General features: G+C 35.5%; 3 protein-coding genes across 6 annotated transcripts in view; all 3 read right to left on the reverse strand.

Moving 5' to 3' along the window:
- Window positions 1-14759, reverse strand: part of LOC120417552 (endoplasmic reticulum-Golgi intermediate compartment protein 3) — a 302890-nt gene extending 288131 nt beyond the window's left edge. Inside the window, exon 1 of the mRNA XM_039579642.2 lies at window positions 14755-14759. The gene's annotated coding sequence lies outside the window, so the exon portion shown is untranslated. The remainder of the gene's footprint in view (window positions 1-14754) is intronic.
- The window catches only part of LOC120417566 (LIM/homeobox protein Lhx6-like), a 237262-nt gene extending 214388 nt beyond the window's left edge, over window positions 1-22874 (reverse strand). For 2 of the 4 annotated variants that reach the window (XM_039579661.2, XM_039579660.2), the window contains exons 1-2: window positions 22230-22870; window positions 14544-15528 (exon numbers count right to left, since the gene is read on the reverse strand). The gene's annotated coding sequence lies outside the window, so the exon portion shown is untranslated. Of the gene's footprint in view, window positions 1-14543; window positions 15529-22229 lie in introns of those variants that run through there. The other 2 variants (XM_052707906.1, XM_052707907.1) reach the window with 2 other exon arrangements.
- The window catches only part of LOC128092881 (uncharacterized), a 262971-nt gene that overhangs the window by 189032 nt on the left and 49309 nt on the right, over window positions 1-24630 (reverse strand). The gene's annotated exons all lie outside the window — the stretch shown is intronic.

Below are 24630 nucleotides of genomic sequence, written 5' to 3' on the forward strand. Positions count from 1 at the left end.
ATTGTATCGGCATTTATTTCAGTCAAGTGAAGGAAGAAAAAGATCCTGGGACGAAGCGGCTTTTCGCGCGCGCGCTCGTTTCGAGACTTGGTCGTGCGGGATGAAAACGGCGATGATGATGATGCTGATGGAGCAGGGTGGTAGCTCTTGTAAAAATCGTACAAAAAAACATTAAAATTTGAGATGAACTATTTGTATTCGAACTCAAGCTTGATAGTGTTATTGGTACTATTAAAACATGGCACATTTTTATTTCCTTCCGGATCATTCCTTCATTTTGATTCTTTTTTATATTGGAACTCAGCTCTAAAATTTGTACAAGCTTCTTTAGAAAATGCCTCATGAACCCATTTATTTACAGAAAATTGGTCAATTAATTGATTGAAAGAAGTTTTGTGTGTGAGTTTCGCAAGAAAAAACCTGCTTTATTACGCAGTACCGGTGCCTTCCCAAGAATGCCTGCAGTTCAACAAAGGTAGAAATTTTAGTAAGTAAAAAAAAGTAAATCTTTCCCAGTTCCTGAGGGGAACACCCTTGAAGAGTATCGGGGCCGGCATTTACAAAGCGGATTCAGTGGCAGTTTCATTCTCAACTTAATGTTAACATGTTAAGGTTAATGTTAACATTCAATAGGTCGCCTCCCTAAGGTGTCGTGATAAGGTCCAGGGAAAAGATCACCAGTTGTGTTGGTCCGAGCCGGGATTTGAACCCCGATCTACCGCTTACGAGGCGAAAGCGTTACCACTGGGCTACGTGGCTCGGTCCTAGAAATTTTAGTCCAATACTTGAAGTTGCAGATTAATCAGACATGGAGTTTGTCGCTCCATTCCTGAGACTGTTGAATCCACAGCATGTCATCCAAGCATCACGTGAATGATATGCTTCCTTTTTTTTCTGTTAGGGAGCGTTCTTTTATTACGTAACGCAAAAAATCGGATTTTTAGACCCCCTCCCCCCCCTCGTAACAAAATTTCCATACAAATTTTAAATTTTTTGTATGAAGCGTAACACGGCCTCCGACCCCCCCTCCCCCCCCCAACTGCGTTACGTAATAAAAGAACGCTCCCTTAGTAGGATAAAGTATTAGTGTTTCGATGCCTCCCAAGCTACGATGCTATGGGGAGGACTTTTTTAATGTAAACCCGACGTGGAACCATCCGAGCTATACAAAGCTATGGGAAGGGCTTTCTGGTTAACACACTAAAATAATCACGCACAGTTATTTCAATACTTAAAACATGTCATTTTGCATCACGTTTACCTCGACGTCCCAAATCGTCAACATGCCTTCCGATCAACGATGATATAGGAAGGACTTCTTCAAATACACAAAACTATTAGGATAACAAACCTTAATACTCACACACACAATTTCAGCCACTTCAAACCTTAAATTTAAAAAAAACGCCAATCACTTTGAAAGTTACATAGTTCGAATTTAAATCGTATTTGAAGCGAAGAAAATACTTTTTTAATTATTCGGGATGGCAATAAATGTATGTTGGTTAGGATTTTCAAAATATGAGAATTCTTTTATATTGACAGCAGTATATTAAGTGTTTTCTGATAATTTTGGAATGAAATTGAGATATAGGCATTTGAAAGGTGAGTAAAATTTGAATGATCACCAAAAAACGTTATGTTTTCTATACTATTTGTGTCTGTTTGTGCTTCTTAGACAATTTTGTAGGAAATAATTAGAACTTTTCGAAAAAAAAAAACATATTTTCAGGCTTTAGCAACCATGTGTACCATTGATCAAAACAATCAAATATAATAAATCAAATTTTTGATGGATTTACCTTTGAAATTAATCACGTTATAACAAAAATGTGCAGAGTACTTTTTAATCCCAAATCTGTTTTTTTTCGATTGGTTTTCAAAGTTTTCAAAAAATGCTACTGAAATCAAAGATTTACCCATCACTATGCTAAATTCCAAATTTGAGCTCATTCTGACCACGAGAACCCCTTCCTGTAAGCCGATGAAGGTTGTATGGGAAAAATCGTCAAAATGTATGGAGAAAAGCAACTGTTTCAGTCTTTTACCTGCAAAAGATCCATACGAAGTATAACCATCTACTGCTCAAATTTCATTTTGAGCAACTTTTGTCCTACGAAAAATTTATCTTCTCTTGTTTTATATTTTTCTTGCATTTATATGGTTTTTTTTTAAATTTGCATATATCTTGTATTTTAATTTGGATTTATTTTGTTTAGTATATGTTTGTTTCTGATAGTATTTAGATTGCTCTACCCCTTTCTATCATTACCTTTTGCCTTTCTAGTTTTTTTTTATGTTTTTGCATATTTTTCACATTGTTTACTCTAGAATGAAACCATTATCATTTAAATTGTAAAATAATGCTAGAGGCATAGTCTGGTACACTACAAAAATTACTACATACTTATTTTCACAAAATATAGGGGAAATGTTAGTAAGAAACACAGCCAAAGTTGGCCCCAGAAAAAATGAAATTTTTTATAACATTGGCTAAGTCACATGAAACAAGTCACGGTTCCTTCAACCCTAGATTTTTTTCTAATTTTAAGAGTTTTTCTTTCCAATATTTTTAAAAGATCAAAAATTGATTGAAAATAAAAAAAAACGGGATTTCCCATCAAAACATATTTCCCGGGAGATTTGCAAAATCCAAGCGGAAGTGTATATTTTCTTATTTTTTTGAAAGTGCTCTGAAAAAAATTTAAGCAACTTAACATTTCATTAAAACTTCCGTTTCCGGGGGAATTGGACGCTCTAGTTATCTATATATATAAAAAATGTCGATGGTTTTGTTCGAACGCGAATCAGTTGATATCGGAAAGTCGGATCAGAGCGCTCTTTGCTGCGTTGGGTTCGTATAAGCCCAAGGAAGGTTCTAACGCTAAAGAGTTACAACTTTGGCCACTCTGGAACCGATTCCGGAAAATCTGCAGATTGTATGGGAAAAGTTGCGTAAATCAAATTTTGATCACAAGAGGCTAAATAAGCAAAAAAAACTAAAAACGTCAAGAAGCGAAAAAATGACAAGACGAAGTTTGTCGGGTAAGGCTTATTTGTTATTAAAACTGAATCAATCTGTTCATTTTTTTTTTTGCACTGTGAAAAATGTATAGGCTTGGCCCATTACTAATGGATTTATACGGGAGCGAATGACCCATAGGGTTAAAGTTCCCCTAATTAAATCAACAACAACAACTACTGGATTTATGTTATAAACGAAAAAAAATATTATCAGGAAATTGAATCATTATTAAACCTTTCAAAAGTTTTGAGTGTCTGAAAATCTCTTGTAATATTTATTTTCAAATCGATAAAGTCAGATCCCTTAGAAGAGTAAATATGCTCACAGGGAATACTGACCGGTAGGGGATGGGTTTCAACTAGCGGCGTGCTAGGTTTCCAATCCAGAAGTCGTGAGATCAATTCTCGTACCGGGATGACGAAATTAAAAAAAAAAAAAAAACGTCAGGTTCATGGGGATTTTTTAATGCAATTTTTTTTAACAATTTTTACAATCTTTTCGTTAAAAATAACTTCTGATTTTCACTAACACAATTTCTAATTGAAAAACAATGCAATTGTACAAAATAGTCGACATTATTCAAAGCAATTTAATCAATTTTAGTGGTCACCACGCTCAACCGGTGGAATCCGTCGGGACATTCCCCGAGAGTGAATGGCCAAAGTGATGGCCACGCGCCTGGAAAGCGAACGGAATCGCAACGGAAGAAGGATCTGTTTGTGTATCACACACTCGCAACCTCGGCCTCGTGCGTGTGTGCGAGTGCGTGGAAATAGGTCCTTTTCCATAAGCTAATACCTTATAACGACACATGACGTCGTCTTTATTTCCTCTTTTTTCCGTGGCTCGGCAAATGTCCTTTTTCTTCTTTTCTTTTTCCAACACCCTTCCTCGTGGTCCACTTCCAACAGCTGTGACGCGCGGGTCCTCCTGGGAGGAAAACGGAAAAGAGGGGGGTGTCGGAAAAGTCGGCCCAAAAAGGAAAGCATGGGGATTAAATTAAGTAATAATAATAACGAAAATGGCTGCGAAAAATGTGTGCGTGTGAGTGAATTTGTGTGTGTGTGTTTTTGTTGTGCCTGGCGTCTAACCATATCACACTGGCGGCTACCGCTGCTGTTGTTGTTTGCTTTTACATGCAGAAAATGAAATAGAAAGTGTGGAAGAATGTTTTGGAAAATGAATTTTCGCCCACCCCCTTGCGTGTGCGGGAGCTATCGCCCGTGAGAGACTGATGGTAGTATGGTTAACGTGAAATTTAGGATGAAATGAGTTTTCGGGGGTGATTTCGGTAATGGATGCGAAGTTTTGCGCGATATTGGTTTTACGTTTGGCACTAAAAGCACGCGAAGATGAATGCTTATTTGTTTTGGTTAATATAAAAAGAAAAGTTGTTTTAAAAATTGATTGATGGTCAGAACTTTAAAAAAAGGTAAAAAAAATCCGGAAGGACATAAAAAAAATCGAAACTTCACTTTGCGAAGAATTTAAACTTTATTTTCAACCAAAAATCGTTCTGTTTGATAAATGTAATGTAGAATAAAATAAGGTCGAATGAAGATAGTTTTAAGTCAAACATTTTGACCATTAGTGGACTGCGCAATTTTAAGTTATTTCATGATCATTTGTACAAAACAATAAAATCTAATTTTTTCATCAATTAATTGCTTTTATGCAGAAAAATAGCCACTTGAATATAAAGTTTTTTTTGCATGTTAGGACGACTAAAGGATTTATCCGAAATTTGATGCTTTGATACATGGTGTGGGTCTAATGCTAGGTATAATGATTAAAAGGAGACTTTTCCTCGCTTATCGCAATTCGCAATTCGCAATTTTCAGTGTAAGAACGGGCCTTGACCGATCTTATGCACCAGGTTCCCGACGAACACGCACTGCCCTTACACCTACATCTCACCCTTGCTCTGAGTCAGTACGAGCAACACGCTAGAACACGCTTTGTGTGTTCGTGCCAGGCATGCACACCTTCTTTTCCGGTTACGCATTTTAACTCGGCCGGGGGTGGTACATTACGTAGGGTTTGATGTGAGTATAAGCGCCTAACCATTTAAAGTGTTCCTATCAACGTTCATTAAAGCAAAAACTGTTTTATTTTTAGTTTGAATTCAAAAACTAGTTGTAATTTTACTGTGTATTGTTTTCTCCTGAAATCTTTCCTAGTGTTGAGTCGTGTTTATCTGTTGCTATTTCTTCTGTCGCGGTGTTTTATTACAATGTTTTGAACCTAAGCATGTTATTCAAAAGTTTACCAAAAGTATAATAATGTTGTGTGCAGGGCTGTGGAGTCGGAGTCGGAGTCGGAGCCGGAGTCGGTGGAGTCGGGTCTTTTTGGGGACCTGGAGTCGGAGTCGGAGTCGGAGTCGTCAAAACTCGAACAGCTGGAGTCGGAGTCGGAGCCGGAGTCGGCTAAATTTTAAGAGCTGGAGTCGGAGTCGGAGTCGGAGCCGAAGATTTCTGATAACCCGGAGTCGGAGTCGGAGCCGGAGTTATCTTAAATTTAACAAAAAATATGTTTTTTATTGTTCAGTATTTCTTATAGAACAGCTTAATTTACAAAACATCTTATATTTTTAATTGATTTATCAGATGACATAATGTTTTTGAAACTTTTTATTGTGATTGAAAAGCTCTAACTGTGTTATTACACTATAATCACTGAATGATTACCTCTTACCCAAGTATGTAGTATCATAATTTAAAAAATAATAAAAAATATTGGTTATGTACTCAGTTCTTGAATGCTTACTTTTGCCTATATTTATGTGCCTTTTCAATTCAAATTTGACCAAATTTCATCCAGTTATTTCTGAAAAAAAGTACACACACAGTCATTTTCATATGTCTTGGAAGTTTTAAGTTAAATCATTTTTTAGGAAAAAATTACGAGGTACATAAAAAGGTTAAAAAAATTAATCACTGTTTTTGCAAATCGAAAAAAGTCACTGAAAGTTTAACTTTTGTAACAAATAATCAACGATAATAACAATCTCTTACTTGGAACTCAACATGCGCATTTTGTTTATAACTGAGTACAAGAAAATCAAAGAGTTGCATTTAAAATAATTGAAACTAGGTTTAGTTTATGGTATGTTTAAGTTAGTTTTAGGTTAGGTTATGTTTTCTTAACATTTTTTTTTCCTTAATGTACCTAGTGTTACAAAAATGATAAATCATATACTTTTAAAGTTATGAAAATGAACAGTGTTTAAATCACGAAAAGCAAACTAAAGCTGAAGAGCCACAGCTGACCACTTATTATGTAAACCAAATGTAATAATTATAAGAAAGATTCAATAAAGTATATTTAATTCAAAAAAAAAAAAATTGAAACTAACAAAAAATATCAAAACAAGTTGCAACACATTTTGAAATAATCATTGATTGTTGATGTTGATGTTGATTTTAGGTAAACTATGTTGATATCGTTGAACAAATCTCAAGAATTCAGTACAAAAATGAACTAATAAAAAAATGTGTAGAACAAAATATAGGATTTTAATTCATTTTTCAAATATTATAAAAAAAAACAAAATCAAAATATTATCAACTGGTACGAATTTTCTCACACTGTTTGTCCCACGCCAATATGACGGAAATGAATAATCATTGCATATCAATTTACCGTAAACCGGGGTGACTTTGATAGGATTTCAATTTGTTTTTAGAATATTTTCCAACAGGTAAGGTTTTTCTTATGATTATTATTTTTAAAACATGTACTTGGGTAGGCCACACAAAGTCCATGCACTATTACGGAAAAAAAAGGTTTTTCAATAATGTTTAGAAAAATAGTTAAGTTAAAAATTCTTAGTTTGAATTCCAGGGTGACTTTGATAGTCATAGTTTTTCTTGTTAAAATAATATTTAAGATGTTCAAACTCCATTTGTACGTTAAATGTACCATCACTAAAGTAGCTGATATAGTATTTAAGAAAAAAATCAATGTTATAAACATGGTTAACTAAATGTATAAGCTTTTAAGCAAAATACATATAAATTTTAGGTAACATTGTTAAAAAGTCGGAATTTTTCCTGAAATTTGTTAAAACAAGTTTTGTTTATAAAATTATCGATTTATATTGCATTTTATACTGAATTCGAAGCACGAATCCCAAGTTTTCACATTTTATATGAAATTTGTTCAACTGAAATTTGTTTGTTTGTTTGTTTGTTTATTTATTAAATACAGCAGCGTAAGGCTTACACCTTTTTAAATTGCTACCTCCGGTGTCATTACGTTTAAAATACAATTAAAAGAAAAACTACGCTAAATATACGGGTTCTCCACAGGATGATGTCGTCTTTCTCGTTGTCGTCTCGCCTTTTCTCGTCTCAGCGTTGATATTCCAGCGTAGTCCAGGGTTCGTCCGAGGGGATGGGGGTTTGCCCCTTATGCGACCTCATCCAGGGGGCTCAAATGCCCGGGGGGTTGTCCCTATTCCACTCTTCATGTAACTTGTGGTTAGGGGGGCCCCGGGTCACTTGAGCACCTCCGTGGATTTTTCAGCTGGCGTGTCGTGTCTACCAGGCACCCCGGAGGAGCCGGAGGGTTGTCCCTATGCCACTCTTCCTATAGCTTGTGGTTAGGGGGGCCCCGGGACCTCCGGGCGCGACAGTGGTTACACACGATTACTACGGCTGCGGTCGGTTCCAGAAAGCCAAGCAGCCGCTCTTAAAAGTTGCTTCCGAAGTCGTTCGCTTCAGTTCAGCAGGCAGCATGTTCCAGTATACCGCACCCCTGACGAACAGCGAACTCGCGTAGGCCAATTGCCTATAAATTTTTATAATTGTTGAACACGTATTATTTATTTTTTTACAAACTTTTTTAACATTCTCCTAGTGGAAAATTGTCCAAAGAATCCGAAAATTCAATCCGTTTTCCCATTAAAAATCATGTTCATTGAGAAAATCATGACACTTTGAGAAGTTTAAAATAATGACTTTCATCAACATTTTCTTAACTATAGTTAACTAGCTTTTTAAACTTGTCAAAATTTTATGAAAAGTTCTTCTTGAGGTACTTTGAACACTTCTCTACCACGGTCAGTATGTTTTTAAACCATTCCTTACGTATTTTAATTGTACTCTTCATTTTGCGGAAAAATCGCAAACCTATCAAAGTCACCCCAGCTATCAAAGTCACCCCGTTTTACGGTACCTTAAAAAAATGAAATATTTGTGACCTAGAAAATATTTTACTTGTGGACATTTGTTTTTTATTATATTTTAAGTTTTTTCATATATTTTGATGGAGGCGCAAGATCATTCATAAAGCTTCGTTTTGGGTGAAGATTCACGAAATATCGTGCGCCTCCATTTAAAGTATTTAAAATTTTAAAATTAAAATAAATTAAAAATTTCCAGGGTAATATATTTTCCATGTTACAGATATTTGAAAAGGACGTCTTAAGCGTCCTTTCCACGAAGTAATTGTTTAGATACATTGATTTGCAATAATAATCTCCTTCAGCCATGGCGTGATGTCCATGTACGTCTTAAAAAAAAAACAAAAAAAAAATGTTTCGTTTAAAATTGACATTTTAAAACAAGGTGCCTGTCACTGTGCTTCTTACAAATGTCAGCCTGAAAGTGAGCAAATTGAATTTTAATGTTCAATAGATCATTAAGGCCAGGTTTCTTTTAGTTATTCATTCAAAAATAACAATTTAATATTTAAATTTATTAGCTTTGAAAAAATATTTTCAAATTTGAGGTTAAATTTTAAATAAATCCAAATTTACTTACAAAACTGTTCTTCTCAAAATGCCTCTAAAACTGAAGATATTTTTTGATTTCTGTTTCCATAACGTATAAAACTTGTAACCTAGAAACTTTTTTTCCGTTTATTTACTTTACTTTACTTTTACTTAACTTATTTTTCTTGAGAAAAACATGACGCTTAGAGAGTATTTAAATAATCCTATTTATCAATGTTTTAAAAAAAATAAACTAATAATAGTTAACTAACTTTTGAAACATTTAAAAATATGTGGAGTCGGAGTCGGAGTCGGAGCCAACCATTTGTTGAAAGCTGGAGTCGGAGTCGGAGTCGGAGTCGGCTAGAGTTGGTAGGCCGGAGTCGGAGTCGGAGTTGGAGCCAACCATTTGTTGAAAGCCGGAGCTGGAGTCGGAGTCGGAGTCGGCTAATATGAGAAAGCCGGAGTCGGAGTCGGAGTCGGAGTCGTTTGAAATATGACCCGACTCCGCAGCCCTGGTTGTGTGTGACTTTGATCATTCGATATATTGAGCAAGGACTCAAACCTTACTTGTTTGAAGAAAAGGGCGTAGATTAAAACAAAAGACAATAAAGGAAAGCATACTACATAAAGTTCGATACTGAAAGAATAATTGTATGTTGAAGGAAAGAAGAGTAAATTCTGTATGAAGTAGATTAAAAATATAGGCAATAATTTATGAAAAAAAGCTATGTGATAAAGGATAAATAATATCATATAAGCTTAGATAGCATTACTGACAACTTTAGGAGCCGATTGGGGATCTTAGGGAAAACACATAGCAGTTAAAACTGGCAAATAGAGTAGAGGAGACTTGACAGATAAGTGAAACAGGACTAAAGTAGTTGGAGATAAGAAGAAGAGATACTCCGAGTTGCGATGTTCTAGGTACATCCACAACAGTTCGTTCAACATGCTGTGAATCAAAACAATAGCTTCTACAATCTCAAATTACTTCCCTTTCCCACATTGCCGCTTTATGATGTAGTCCATGCTCTGCAAAGAAAGGGATGTTAGTAAAATATAAACACTATAAAATAACGATACAGTTACTTTCGGGAACCTGAGTGACATCAGGGTTTCTAATGTTGTTGCTGTTGTCTCCAGTGTGATAATATCACTCCGAAGTGGTTGTCGTGGTGCAATCGTTCTCCAACCGTAGGCCCAGACACGACATGAAAATGGAACCAAACAAAAACAAAACAAACAAAAAGATGCATTAGTATATGAAAATAAGAGAAACAAAGGATCATGCAATCAAAATAAAATGGTGGATAGTAAACAGAAGCCGAATTAAAAAATCAGTTATACATAATAAAGAAATAGAAGATAGATAGTAGCTGAAAGTAAAAAGAAAAGAAACCCCGTATTGCAATGTATCGGGTACATCCACAACAGTTAAATCAACATGCTGTGAATCAAACCAAAACCGTCTACAATCTTCCCTTCCCACATTGCGCATCCCTTTCTTTTGGCCGTCTCGACTCTGACCCTCACTGGTCAAAGGTTTACGAGCCGTTTCCACATGCCACCAGCAAGGTCACGTGTTGTCATCATGATGACGAAACCAAGCCAACGTGGAGGTAAGAAAATGGGTAACTTGCAAGGAACCAGAGCAGCTGTTTTTACCAAGATCAACTAACAGCACTACGGATGTAGTTCCGCTCCTTCCAGGATGTTCCTCACCGGGTGTCAACCGAAAAGGTATCATTTCACCCTTGGCCTGCAACTTTTCCTCGCTTATCATTGTACAAATATTTGTTTTGTTAACAAATGTGGTTTAAAACATCATAATAACCTAATGGACTTTAAAACACATTTATAAAAAAACTGATAAAAAAAGCTGTCACCACTGTAAACATGAATAAAAATGTAATTTTGATGTAAAGTTTTTTATATCAATTGATTTAACACCTAAACTCCCAAGCTCGAGGAAAAGGGGGAAAATATATGGAAATTAGATAATAGTTCACACAAACAATACAATAGATTTGTTTCTAATAAATCAAATCATTTTTATTTTCAAAAAAAAAAATGTTATTGATTTACTATTATAATATATCATTTCAAACAGCAATTATTATGTTTCAGTTAAGTACTATTAACTATATATTGATTAATTGTAAATTCTTACGGAATCTGCTACTTTGGTACTTTTAACATAAAACAGTTATTTTTATACTCGTGATCGAATAAATAACAAACTGAATGAATGTTCAATCAAAAACTATTGCTCAAATACAAATAACACAATTTTTTATATATAAACATAAATGGTTTGCGTATAACCATCACGAGTTTTCGCAATTTTACGAAAAAAAAGTTTTGAAAAAGTTGGTTGTGTCAATCATGGCCGTTCATCGTCACCCGCGAAAGAAACGAACGACGAAACTAAACGAAACGCATAGAGTAACTTTTTCAATACTTTTGCCTTCCTCACCTTACTGAGGAAAGGCTATAAAATCACTCGAAAAATGTACTTCTCTTATATCTCCCAGACCCACCTTCATGTATACCTATCGACTCAGAATCAAATGTATGAGCGTGTGGTGGGATGTTGATCAAAAAATTGTCACTCGATTATCTCGAGACTGGTTAAACCGATTTTGTCCGTTTTTGCCTCATTCGATCCATCTTGGGGTCCCATAAGTCGCTATAAAAAATTATGCAGCTTAGTTAAGTACTTCAAAAGTTATACTAAGTTCGGAAGATTGTAAAAAGGGTGGTTTTTGTAAGAAAACTCGTCATGTTATACATTTTCCTACTTTTCGGATTGGGTCTAACAACCTCTAACATCGACAACATGGATCGTATTTTGGGACCCACCTACAACACAATGATTCGATTAGCATCAGGAGCATTCTGTACTAGTCCGACCCAGTCAGTCATGGCAGAAGCAGGACAACTACCCTTCCGACTCCAAGTGGTTCAGCGACTAGCTCAACTTTCAGCCCGTCTTGTAGAAAAGGACAACAAAACATACTGCCTTCCGGTTGTCAAACGAGCAGCCACCCTGTTCGAAGATGAAACGGGCTCTAGGATACCTGATGTATGCGTTTTAGATCGAACGGCTGACAGGAAGTGGCACAGCAAGGCGCCGCACACGGATGATACACTGGAGAAAACTACCCATGCTGGAACTAGTAAGGAAATCGTCCTGCCTCGACTAAAACAGTTGCTGTCTGAGCAATATACAAACCACAGGCAAATTTTCACCGACGGATCAAAGGATGGCAAAGAAGTTGGTGTGGGTGTAGTAGACGGTGACATCAACATAAGTCTATCTTTGCCAGGAGAGTGTAGTATATTTTCAGCAGAAGCTTTCGCCCTGAAGACTGCAGTGGAAGGAATCCATACGGAAGAACACGCAATCATTCTCACAGACTCGGCCAGCTGCATCGAGGCGTTGCGACATGGAAAATCCAAGCATCCGTGGGTGCAGCAAGCAGAACATTTGGCAGAGACAAGGAAAGTGACATTTTGCTGGATCCCAGGTCATGCTGGCATCGCAGGAAACGAAAAAGCAGATCAACTAGCAAACCGAGGAAGAAAAACCAACCCTAAAGCTATCCCAATTCCATTCCAAGACGTAAAGCGTGCTATTGGGGTGGAAATTTGGAATGCTTGGGCAAGGCAGTGGCACGGTTCTCTGTCACAGTTGAGACAAATTAAATCCAACCCAGGGAAGTACAACGACAGAAACTGCGCATCTGAACAACGTCTACTCACGCGGCTGCGCATAGGACACACTCGACTCACGCACTCTTACCTGCTGGAACGGAGCCCACCCCCAATCTGCACCCAATGTGGTGTGCGAATTACTACCAAGCATATACTCTTGGATTGCCGCGCCTTCAGCAACGAAAGGATCACATGTGGTATTAGAGGGACATTAGAGACAATTTTAGCAAACTTCAAGGAGAATGAAAAAAATGTTTTAAAATTTCTTACTCTTACAAAGCTTAAAGAACAGATTTAGAAACCGAATTAGAATTCTGTATATTCAAAAATACGACACGAATGCCATTGCAATGGTAAAGTGTCTTTAATAAAACTAATAATAATAATATACATTTTCAGAAAGGTATATAAAATACCTTTCCAACGCGTCCAAGACATTGAATATCTTACAATCCTATCAAAAGTTATAAGCACTTATGTTTTATTTATGCACTTTTTGGATGCCGGATCTCAAATATTTTGATGAAAACGTTGTCCGGATCTTTCATGCGACCTATCGTTGGATAGGTAATCAAAAGATCTTTTCAACTAGCACGAATTTTGTTCTGAAAGAAAAATAACCCTTTTGGGTTAATGTACATTCGAAAAGAACATTAAATTTCCCTTAAAATGACATGTTCATAAATTGTTTACAGTTGAGTAACGGAAAATGGCAGGGCTAAAAAAATGAGTTTTTCTCGATGAAAAGCACGTTTTTTCGGAATTTTTAGTAAGCCATCAAATCGGGCGTCCAATTTTACATAAAAGTCCCTTTGACGCCAAATTTCCATCTCATCACCATTTCAGGCTGCAATTTATTGAAAAACATGTTTTTTCGCATGTACAAAAATGGAAGGGGTCGTACCGCCCCATCCGTCACGAGATATCAAAAACGGACCTCGGCTTCGTAATCAGGGACAAAAGTTACCACTTAAGACAAAGTTTAACGGAAATCGAAGAGGGTTCGGGGCAGCTTTTTCCGATTTCGTGTGAGCTGATAGAGTATTACCCCTGAGTATAGTACTGAACTCATATAAAACTTTCATTTCTTGATGTGATATTAGTAACCTAGGAAAAAGGCAGATTATACGAGATTGAATGTAGCTTAGGTATTTAAACACTAATTTACCATTTTTTTTTTGAAAATTACATTTTTGTTCCGCCTTTTAACCATGGCAGTGTAAACTGGCTCTGTAAACTTAGCATGTATTTTTTTTTTCCATGACCCATGTAGAGTATCGGGGCTGCATTTACAAAGCGGATCCAGCTGCTATTCCTTAATCTAATGTTAACGTGTTAAGGTTAATGTTAACATTCTAAAGGTCATCTTCCCTAAGGTGTCGTGGTAAGGTCCAACTTGTGATGATACCCTACCATCCCTTTACTAAGCAATCGAATTCAGAAGGGAAATATCACCAGTTGTGTTGATTCGAGCCGGGATTTAAACCCCGATCTACCGCTTACGAGGCGGAAGCTCTACAACCAAGCTGCGTTGCTCGGTCAGGTATATATATAACTAGTTATATATTTGTGTAAAATATTTGTTGAAATATTACGCAGCATCAGGAAAAAAATGAACCAATCCTAGAAAATATGCTCATGTTCCTGTATCTTGATCTAATTCACTAAATATTTTTAAATTGAATCCTGCAATAAGATTTACCTTGCGTCTCCATTCAAAACTTTTAATTGTATTACTTAGAAGCAACAGCAACACCTCTTCACAAGTGCTGCAACCTGCTTTGTTTCAAATCCCAACCCAATTGCGATTCCTTGCAATAACCCTATACTCCTTTTCAGTGGCTTTCCGCACAATCAGAGCAAAAATCGCCGATAAAATCGTTAGCACACTCTGTGCACTTGCCTTTCTTTCCAACACATTCACCTCCACCCACACACAAACTCACACCATCACAGCAGATGTGCTCTCCCACCGTCCCACTTCCGCCCTCTTCCTCACTCACATGCACCGCTTTACTGGCATTCATTAAAATCCGTTAAATTAAATTACTTTTATATTACGATATTGAAACGTGCACTTACCCAATTGATTATACGAGCTCCTGCTCCTGCTCTTCCACCGTCTGCTTTTTGTCTTTTTTTACTCTCTCTCTTTTTTAGATGTTATCGCTCTCTTTTTTACCCACCAAACCTGCTCGATAAGCACTCTCTTTCTCTTTTTGTTTTTTTTTTCTTGCTCACTCAAACACCCTGTTCTGTTTCTCTCTCTCGTTTTAACACTCTGATGTTTTCCGAGCTTTTTTTTCGCTCGACTTTTCCGAGTTTTTCCGTTCGCAGATTTAATGGAGTTCCGTCGCTCTCTCGCTCCTCTTTGCTCACTCTTTTCGAGGGCTCGGTTCCTGACTCCTGTGACTTGACTGTCTGCTTGGCGCGACGCTTGATCTTCACTGTTCGTTAGGAAGCAAAAAAAGAAAGGAATCCTTTTCCCCGAACCTACCGTTTTCCACGTGGCGCACAAAAAGGCTCACCTCGTCTTCACACTGCTCGTTGTATGTGATGTTATTACTTTGTCGGCTTTGTCGAAGAACGGTTTGTGTGTGTGTAGAAGAGATTTTTATTTGATTGTATGGGAAATGTTTTGATGCTTTTGCTCGTCTCTTTTTTTGAAAGTATTAATAAAAGCGCGGAAAAGCGTGGAAAATCGCGCGGTGGCGGTAGAATTTTCCGGCGGCACGTTCTTCTCGTTTTTTTTCTGTGTGTTCACGTGTGTGATGTGTCAAGCCTGTGTAAGCTTGTTTTCTTGCACTTGCACCGGATTGTTATTGCTTCAGAGCGAGCTATTCACGGGCAAAAAGTATGCAATTGTTGGTTGATCTGCGATACGGATACTGTGCTTTAGGGAAATTGTCGAGTATTTTTATGATTTTCTTTGCTCTTTTATGTTATGCTTTATTAATTTTATGTTGCAATGTAGATTATTTTATTATATAAATCACTGTTACTACTTATAAACTGACATAAGATACAATACAGCTGCGAAGATACATCAACAATGAAACGTTATAGTCTGAAATAAAAAGATAAAGATTCGAATTATTATGTTGATTTCTCTAAAGACTTAACGAAATGATTCGTGATTTTTAAATTACATTTTGGTCCTTGTTATTAATTTCTTCAATGCAAACAGTGATGAATTTGAACATAACCTAATCTGAATTTCAAGTAAATTCAATTCAATTGATTAATTCAGGTATTATTTTCATTATTGTAAATCTAAATATAAATTATCAAACAAAAGTAAAAAAATTCAACCGGTATGATTTTGGATTGACATTCTTTAATAATATCAGTCACCTCTATAAATGATGCAATTAATAATACAAAGTACTCCTCATATACATCTTTGGTGCTATGTAGTATTAAGAAGTGATCTCTTCTATTTATTCTTTTGTTTCTTGGGTTTTTAAGAGAAATGAAAATAATGATACTTAAATTCATCTTCTCTTAATGATACAATGAAATCAATTCCATAATAAACATATTTTTATGATTTATCTTTGATGCTCGCAAATCCTTCACAAAGTTAATTTCAAAAATGCCGAAAATATCAAAGAAACTAAATATTTGTTCATTTTGGTGATTTCAATCCAATAGAGAACTTTCAGACTTTTAATCAATTTTGAACCACAGATCTAAAAAAGATGTAAAACCTCAGTGAATTTTGTTTTTCGTAAATTCATTGATATTTTCCAACCATTCAACCGTAGCATAACTGTAATAATAAGAGTAAGTAAATCTTCACGATTTCGCGGACAACGTGAAATTTGTATGAAATCTCGTGAAATTTTTCGAGTTTTGTGAAAAAAATACCGGTTGTCTCAGAATTTGCAAAATAGGTCCAGCTGTCAAAATGTTTATGCTCCCTTGTCAAATGTTGTTTCAGAAAGGAAAAGAAAACATACATTAAAACTTAATTGTTACACGGAGAAAAAAGAGTTCCCAATATCGTGAACAAGCGTTCATGAAAATGGGAACCACGAACAAAGTGTTCAAATTTCATGGTACGATTTCGAAAAACGTACCATGGCATTTGAACACTTTGTTCGTGGTTCCCATTTTCATGAACGCTTGTTCACGATTTTGGGAACTTCTTTTTTCTCCGTGTACCAAGAGACCAAGAAACTAGTACTTTTCGTTTGTTAAGTATTTTTTGTACATGTAATCTTTATATAGATTTTATCATTTTAAAGTTTTTCAATCAAAACTTGTTTTAACTGACGTGTATGATGCGTTGTGAAAAAGAACAATTATTGTTGTAAAAATAACATTCAGTAGAGAGCACGTTATTGAGCAATCGAAGATCGAAGATTTGACGAACATATTATTTTGAAGGTAGAATTACAAAATAAATAATATGATTGAAATTTGGTTTATTAAAATTAAATAAATAATTCATATGACATATTTCGAAATATGTCTCGTATGATATCAAAATCTATCCCTAACTGTAATATTACATATTGGGATTCGAAATTGAATTTTTTACACGTTTTTAAATACCTAAGCAAAAACGTTGTTATGGTTTCGTTTGAGCAACCTGCCAAAAATGTATGGAATTTCGTAATTTTTGTTCTCGTGGATCAAACTTACTTTTTGCCCAGGTATTTAAAAACGTGGGTTTTATAGAAAACCTGGATGTATGGGTATCAAAAGATCGGAAATTTTATGCCCTTTCCGATGCAACATAGGTTGACTTGTGAATCGTGGACCGGTTCGGATGCCGGCGGATTTTCCGGCGACGTAATTCCGGGTTGGTACGAAATTCCAACGAAAAATCTATTCTATCGATACTAATACCCCCAAAACGGTGTTATACCCACTCCAAAATGTTTATTTAGCAATTCTATGGTTGACATTTAGTTGAATTAAAAGTTTGCAAAATTAAGTTTAGATAAGTTTTATATAGAATTTCCAGAGTTATATAAACTTTTATACTAAGTAGTTAGTAAACTTTATATTCAATCCAAATTATTTTTTTAATCAGTCAAGGATGCCTATTTGGAGTTGTTAATTTTTCGAAAGGTGTACAAACTTTTTTTGCACCTTTTTTACTTTATTTTTTTACATGTTTCATCACAAAATGTGCATAGTGCCCAAGGGGTGTAAATACTTTTTTTACATACTGTATATGTAGTGACTATGGAAAACTAATTTTAAGTCGAACTTTTCATTTGCCACATCACGAAATTTCAACCCTTTTTGGATTCCTACAAATTAATAAGTTATGTTTTAGTTATTTTAAACATTTCTAATTGTTAATCCAGCTGCGATCGATGATTGGACCATTGAAACAACGAATAAATATAAGTGAAATGTAAGACCTATCAGCCAAAACGTTTTTCTTTTTATCTTGAAAATCTGGTATTTTTAGAATATTTTAGATATTTTCCGTGTCCCGTGAAATTTTCACAAAATTTGATGATGTAGTTTAACAGTCTCCGTGGCAATTGGAAATTTTAAAATTTACTTTTTCATAATTTTAAAGATTTTGTTACAAATTATATTTTTGCTACTTAATTTTTAAAATTATTTTTTGAAGAAAGAGATGAAAACTTAATAATATTTTTATTTTAAGTTTTCTTGAGTAGATGTATTTTGATGTCGATTTTTATATAGAAGCTGATTCAAAAATAATACAAAACAAACTTTTTAAATTACTTTCTGCCATTTTAACAAAACATTTTCAATGTGATTTGGCCATTTTTCACGTTCCATGAAAAATACGAGAACCTGGTGATTTGCGATTATGATCCCCAAGAAATAAGCAATTTTTGAGCGTGGCCAATAGAGTTTAACAAAAATGACTTTTTGGCGGGCATTCAAGGGTTTGTTCCGGTGGGCATACTAAGCCCAAATCCAAAATATGAGCTTGATTGGACGTAACAGGAGCTGGCGCTCCGCCTTTCCATTTTAAATGAGATTTAACCCGTAAAAAAAGATTTTTTTAAAAATGTCACTTTTTGAGGCATTTTGGCCACTGAAGCGTTTATTTTCAACAGCATTGGCGTGTAGGCCAGATCCTTGCGCATCTTTTGGTGTATATAACATTGAAATTTGGAGCACCCTGGAGCTCGGTACAGACCTTCAAAGTTTGGCTTTTTTTCGAAAACTCGGCCCCGGCAAAAAAGATATGCGTCGCGACTCGCGACGCCCTAGACGCCATTTGATTTTGCTGGGGCCGATTTTTCGAAAAAATGCCAAACTTTGAAGGTCTGTACCTGGGTGCTGAATAGTGGTTCGCAAAACGGCCTCAATTTTGAACTGTCAAAGTGGAACCAATTTACTGTTCGCCAAAAGTAAAGAGTATTGTTATCGATAATTACATTTTTTCTGCAAGAATGAAAAATTAGTTGTAGATTAGTGTAGATGCGGTTGTATCCATCCAGAAGCTGTCTTTATTGATTGATTCCGTTTGCAAACCTACTGGTTTAGTGAAAATCTTCTCTGTTTGTTGGATCAGCTTAACTAGAATTAGCGATGTTTTTTTCGCTGGACCAGGAAGAGCTACAGGTTGGCTGCAGAATTCCATCAGCCAGGGGTTTTATCTGCGACATCGCAAATGACACTCGCCGCAGTTCTTCATAACCATAACCCGTAAAAAAGAAAAACCTCATCTAACCGATCGACCTAGTGGACAATCACTAAGCGTAAAGATTTTTTTGAAACTTTTCGTAAATATTAAAAAAAAACAGGCTGAAAATTTGAAATATTGTCAAGACGATTAAAAAAATTATTCCAAGTTTTTGTCCATCTCCGAACCCTTCAAAACTTCCCACAAAAATCATCAAAAATATATTTTGGAGTTTGTACAGCGGATACTTAACTGTTAAATACATACATGTTTAAAACATTGAATACCGTAATCTGGGGTGAATCGGGACTACAGTCTGAATAGGGACAGCAGTTTTTAGAGCACTTAAAGCTTTTAAATTTGGAAATGGATGTAAACATTTTGTTGGCCTGAGTCTGTTCTAACCGAAACCAACCAGAAAAATCAAAATATTGTGCTCCAACATGGTTAAAACTGCTGTCCCAATTCGCCCCATGTGTCCCGATTGACCCCAGTTTACGATAACAATTATTGTTATTATAATTTACATTTATTTTCGTATTTGGATCGAATAAGGCACTTTTGCATTTTTTTAGTTTTGGGACCACAGTTCGGAAAAGAGTTGAAGCTTTAGGAAAAAATATTTTCATAGATTTATTAATATGTTCTGGTTTAATGTTACTCTTTTTTCTTCAATCCTTTTATAACCGGTCATTTTTCTATTTTTTCCTTGTTCGTTTAATTGTTTTTCACTTTGTTGGTTCATTATTTATTCATACGCTTTTAAGTTGAAAACGCTTATAAACTTTATTTATAAACTTTGGCATAGTCAAATCTCCAAATCCATTGATGATTCTTGAATTGCTTTTTGTACCGCAAACCATGGTGACTTTTATACACTCAAAAAAATGAGTTCGCGTAAACGTGAACAGAGTTCATGCCACCGGGAACCAGGAAAGTGAACAGTTTTCTTCCTGGTTCCCGTTGGCATGAACTCTGATCACGTTTACGCGAACTCATTTTTTTGAGTGTAGGCGATGATGATGAGATCGATAGGTTGAAGATTTGTTAACTAAATAATGCGAATTAAATTCAAACGGAATATTATGGAATAAAACAGAGCTTGGTATTCAAAGAACCTCAAGAAGATGTTTTCAATAAAATATGAAATGTTTAATAGTTAGTTAACTATAATTATAAAACACTGAAAACTGGGATTACTACAATACTCTTAAAGTATCACGTTTTTCTCCATGAAAATGAATTTAAAAATAAAACAATATGCATTGTACAGTTCTGTGAACAATTTTATTCTAAGAACGGTTCAAATTAGTTTTAAGTTACAAGTTTTAAGTGTTATTGAAAATAATTAAAATATATCTTCGGATTTATAGGCATTTTCAGTAGAACAAGTTTCTTAGTAAATTGAGAGATTTTGCTTATTATGCTTTAAAATTGGTTTTGGTGGCATCAACAATTTATATTTTTATAAAAGCATCAATATTTAATGAATTTTTATAATTTTTCAAACTTTTTATGATATTTACCTCAAGTTTATATACATTCTATGAAAGCTAAAAAAACATTTAATTGATTTGTTTAAAGGAAAGTAACCTTACTGAGGGTCAATTTAACGTTATCAACTCAATTTGCAAGCTTGTAGGTGAAATTGGAGAGTAATAAAGTGACTAATTTTCACGGCTCTGTGAAGTTTGCGTGTTTCGTTTTTGCCTTCCTCACCTTACTGAGGAAAGGCTATAAAATCACTCGAAAAATGAACTTCTTAATTCGACCTCGTAGACCCACCTTCACGTATACATATCGACTCAGAATCATGTTCTGAGCAAATGTCTGTGTGGATGTGTGTAGGTGGGTGGACAAAAAAATTGTCACTCGATTATCTCCGGACTGGATGAACGGATTTTGACCGTATTAGTCTCATTCGATCCGTCTTGGGGTCCCATAGGTCTCTATTTAAATTCAGCAAGTTTAGTTAAGTACTTCAAAAGTTATGCTAAAAAAACGATTTTGGCGTATGTCCGGAAGATTGTAAAAAGGGTGGTTTTTGCAAGAAAACCTATCATGTTATAGAGCAATTCCAGCTCAAATCAGGAATTTTTCTGGTACTTTTGTACCCGACCCTCTCCGATTTCAATGAAACTTTTTAGACATGTTATCCTAGGCCTATATAAGCCATTTTTGTGTATATGGAGCCAATAGTACTCGAAAATAACATTTGAGAAGGGCATAAGGTATTCAAATATTTATGTATTTTGTAATTTAAAAATTACTGTATCTCGAAGCCGTTGCGTCGTATCAAAAAGTTGTCGAAGCCAAACTTGTAGGAAATTGGACGGGCTTTCTGAAAAAAATACACTGAAACAAAAATACACGCCACAGCTATGAGATTTTTTGATTTTTAAGTCTAAAACTTAAATTTAAAGGTGATGTCGCGATTTTTTTTCGATCAAAATTTTTGAGAAAATAGCCTAAAATGTTACCAAAAGACTGACGAAAAATGCAGGATGGTATGTCTCTCCTAAAAAAATACAAAAATCATTTATTAAAACTGTTTTTTTGAAAAGTGGTCTAAACGTCAAAATTGTTCAAACCCGGTAGTGGGAATCGTGACAATTTTACATAAAAGTCTCCATATTGACCATTGTCTTATGTCCAATCCTTGCGAAGATACAGCGGTTTTAAAAATAAAAATGTTGAAAAAACGGGATTTTTGGTGGTTTTTGGCAATTTCTATATGACAGACTTGGTTTTTCAGTCTCGTAAATATTTTTACCGGAAAGCTCGTCCAATTTCCCATAAGTTTGCCTCTGACAGCTTTTTGAGGGCCGGTTCTCAGATATTTCAATGAAAATGATGTCAGGGTCTATCATGCGACCAGTCGTAATAAAGTTGATTTGTTAAACATGTTAAGGGGGAATGTTGCTATTTTTACTGAATGTATTGACTTTATGAATGTGAGGAAGGCACCAACCACCTAAAGGTGGATTAAGTAACGTTTTTAATTAAGATTTTAAATAACCATTGAATTATTTTTAACCCAAATCAATCAAACCTAAACTATCAATATTGTCAAGATAATTGAAATGATTTTTTTCACTTCGTTTTATTTTTTTTAAACATTTCCCTAGAAAACTTACATATACATTCGCACTTGGTGCTACAACTTTGTTATTACTTTTAGCTGACGGATGATCACAAAGTACACAATTCACAAATGAACTTATTATATTTCCCCTTCTTATTTGCACAAACAGACTCTTCCTCTGCTACTATCGAGATGACAATCAATATTATTTTCTTCTCCACTTAACTCCTTTCACTAGACTTCTTCCTCTTTTTCTACTACTACTTCTCACTAGTAGTGCTGCTGCCGCCCAGCTTTCTTCCAAAACGCACACACGATCTGCTCTCCTGTGTCAGGTCGAAATCTCCAATTTCATGCCAATTTTCCACTCTTCCACTTAATACCAATCAAGCGGTTCAATTCACCAACAAGCGACCATCTATCACCACACCACACACTAATATCACTTAGTTTATTATGCTCTCTCCGCTTCCAAACTGGCTCTCAGCTGCACGAGTTTCCAGGTTAGGTTCCTTTCCTTTCAGCCCACTGCTGCCGGTTGCTGCTCCTCGACGACTGAACCTTGGTCAGAATCCCCAACTGAACTCTGGTCTGGTACTCCGCGACTACTGCTCTGGCAACACTGCGGCAGCTAAGCCAAAACACATCCTTTTTCCTCGCGGGCCACACTTGAAGTGACGTGACACGGCCGGAGATCCGTCCGACGAGACCTGTCGTCGCCACCCCACGGAGAGCGGGTTACTCCTCGGACAAGTTCGGACGTCTTCGGAAGAGAGCAAAACGCTCTCGATTGAGGACGAAAAAATCAAAACAGAGAGCGAAAACGACCTCGTCGTGGGATAATTCCGTCCGTCTGATGCTGAAATCCAGCGTCTCTCCTGGACCACCTCCGAACCCTCCCCCACCCAACCAAGCCATAACCATTCTACATAATTGTAATTGGATGAATATTGCCGTGTTTATGCCTTCCGTCCTCGAAGAACCTCTCTTCCACCCTCGTCACAGGTTGAAATTTGAAGAGAGAGCGCGCGATTGCTCACGTGTTTTGCTCTCTCAGCGCTGGGTTGGGAAATGAAGGGGTGGTGAGTGGGTGGTGGGTTGGCTTGGTTGTTGCTCCCACATAGAGCTTGCACATAGAAAATCACGAAGGACTAGGATCAAAACAGAAATGGAGATGCGCACATGGGTGCATCACGGGATGAACATCGCACGAATACAGTTGGTGTTGGGTGATTTTTTCGGTGGAGTCTGTGTGTGTGTTGAATGTGATACTTTGTGTGCAGTGATAAACGGATTGCAGAGCAGTGGTAGCAGATTCGTTGAATTCAATGCCATGGGAACTTCTCCAGAAGTTCAGCCTATAACTAATCATTTAAATCTCCATCTGTTAGTCTGTAAAACTTAAAAAAATGTTTGTTATTCTATTCAATAAAAAAATAACATTTTCTTATAAATATATTTTTAAATGTGTTTCAAATTGGGTTTGGATGAAGCATAAATTTAGTTTTAAAATGAATTGGCAATAATCCAACATTATGATTTTGTTTTCGAATATAAATTTTAAAAAATAGACTTTTATTGTATTAGATATATTTCAATGTATAATAAGCAAAAGTTTAACATTACATTTAGTGGTCAAAAACGAATCATGTAAAACATCCAACAACTTTTTAGTAAACAATTGAAAAAGAAATGATTCAATTTGAGTTACCTGTTACAGTTATATCATAAGAAAAGTTATTACATATTTTAACAATAGTGTTTGTCTCTTAGCACTGGTCGAGGTCAAAAAGGAAGAAAGGTTTCCAAGCCTAATTTTCAAAAAAATAGGAAAAAAGAGTATCACAAAATGCTGCTACTGTCACAAATTTGCAAAATATTAATGATTTTTTTTTCATTTTCCGATCAGTTGAAACAAAATTTTAAATTTATGAAAAATGTTGAAAAGCTTTGTTTATATTTAAAATGCATAAATTAATGTTTTAAAGTATTTTCTAATTTTTTTTACACTCCCTTCAAAAAGTTTTTTTCAATAAAAAATAAAAAAAGGGAATAATTCGATGCCTCTGTGCTCTCTTATAATAACTAGATAAGGAAAACTTAGCAAGCTTAGAACAAGCGAGCACAGAAGCATCGAATTACATGATTTGTTGTACATTTTTGAGAAGGGATGGGGAGAAAAAAAAACTTAAAATAATATTTGCATAGGTCTAAACAAAATTAAAAGAAATTTAATTGTTGATTTCAGATTGCCGATTTTTTAAACAATTTAGAAGAAACATATAAATCTGAAAGTGAATTTAATGATATTTCTTAATGTAACACCTATGATTTTTTTGATATCTTGTCACCAAGCTTCCCATGCGCCAGTGCCAACGCACACCGCGAGTTTAGTTTTCTAGCTTCGGTACGTGCCTGAACCCATTTGTGTATTGGTATCTTGGTACATCGTA

The sequence above is a fragment of the Culex pipiens genome, chromosome 2 (assembly GCF_016801865.2).
Source record: "Culex pipiens pallens isolate TS chromosome 2, TS_CPP_V2, whole genome shotgun sequence".
Classification (NCBI taxonomy): domain Eukaryota; kingdom Metazoa; phylum Arthropoda; class Insecta; order Diptera; family Culicidae; genus Culex; species Culex pipiens.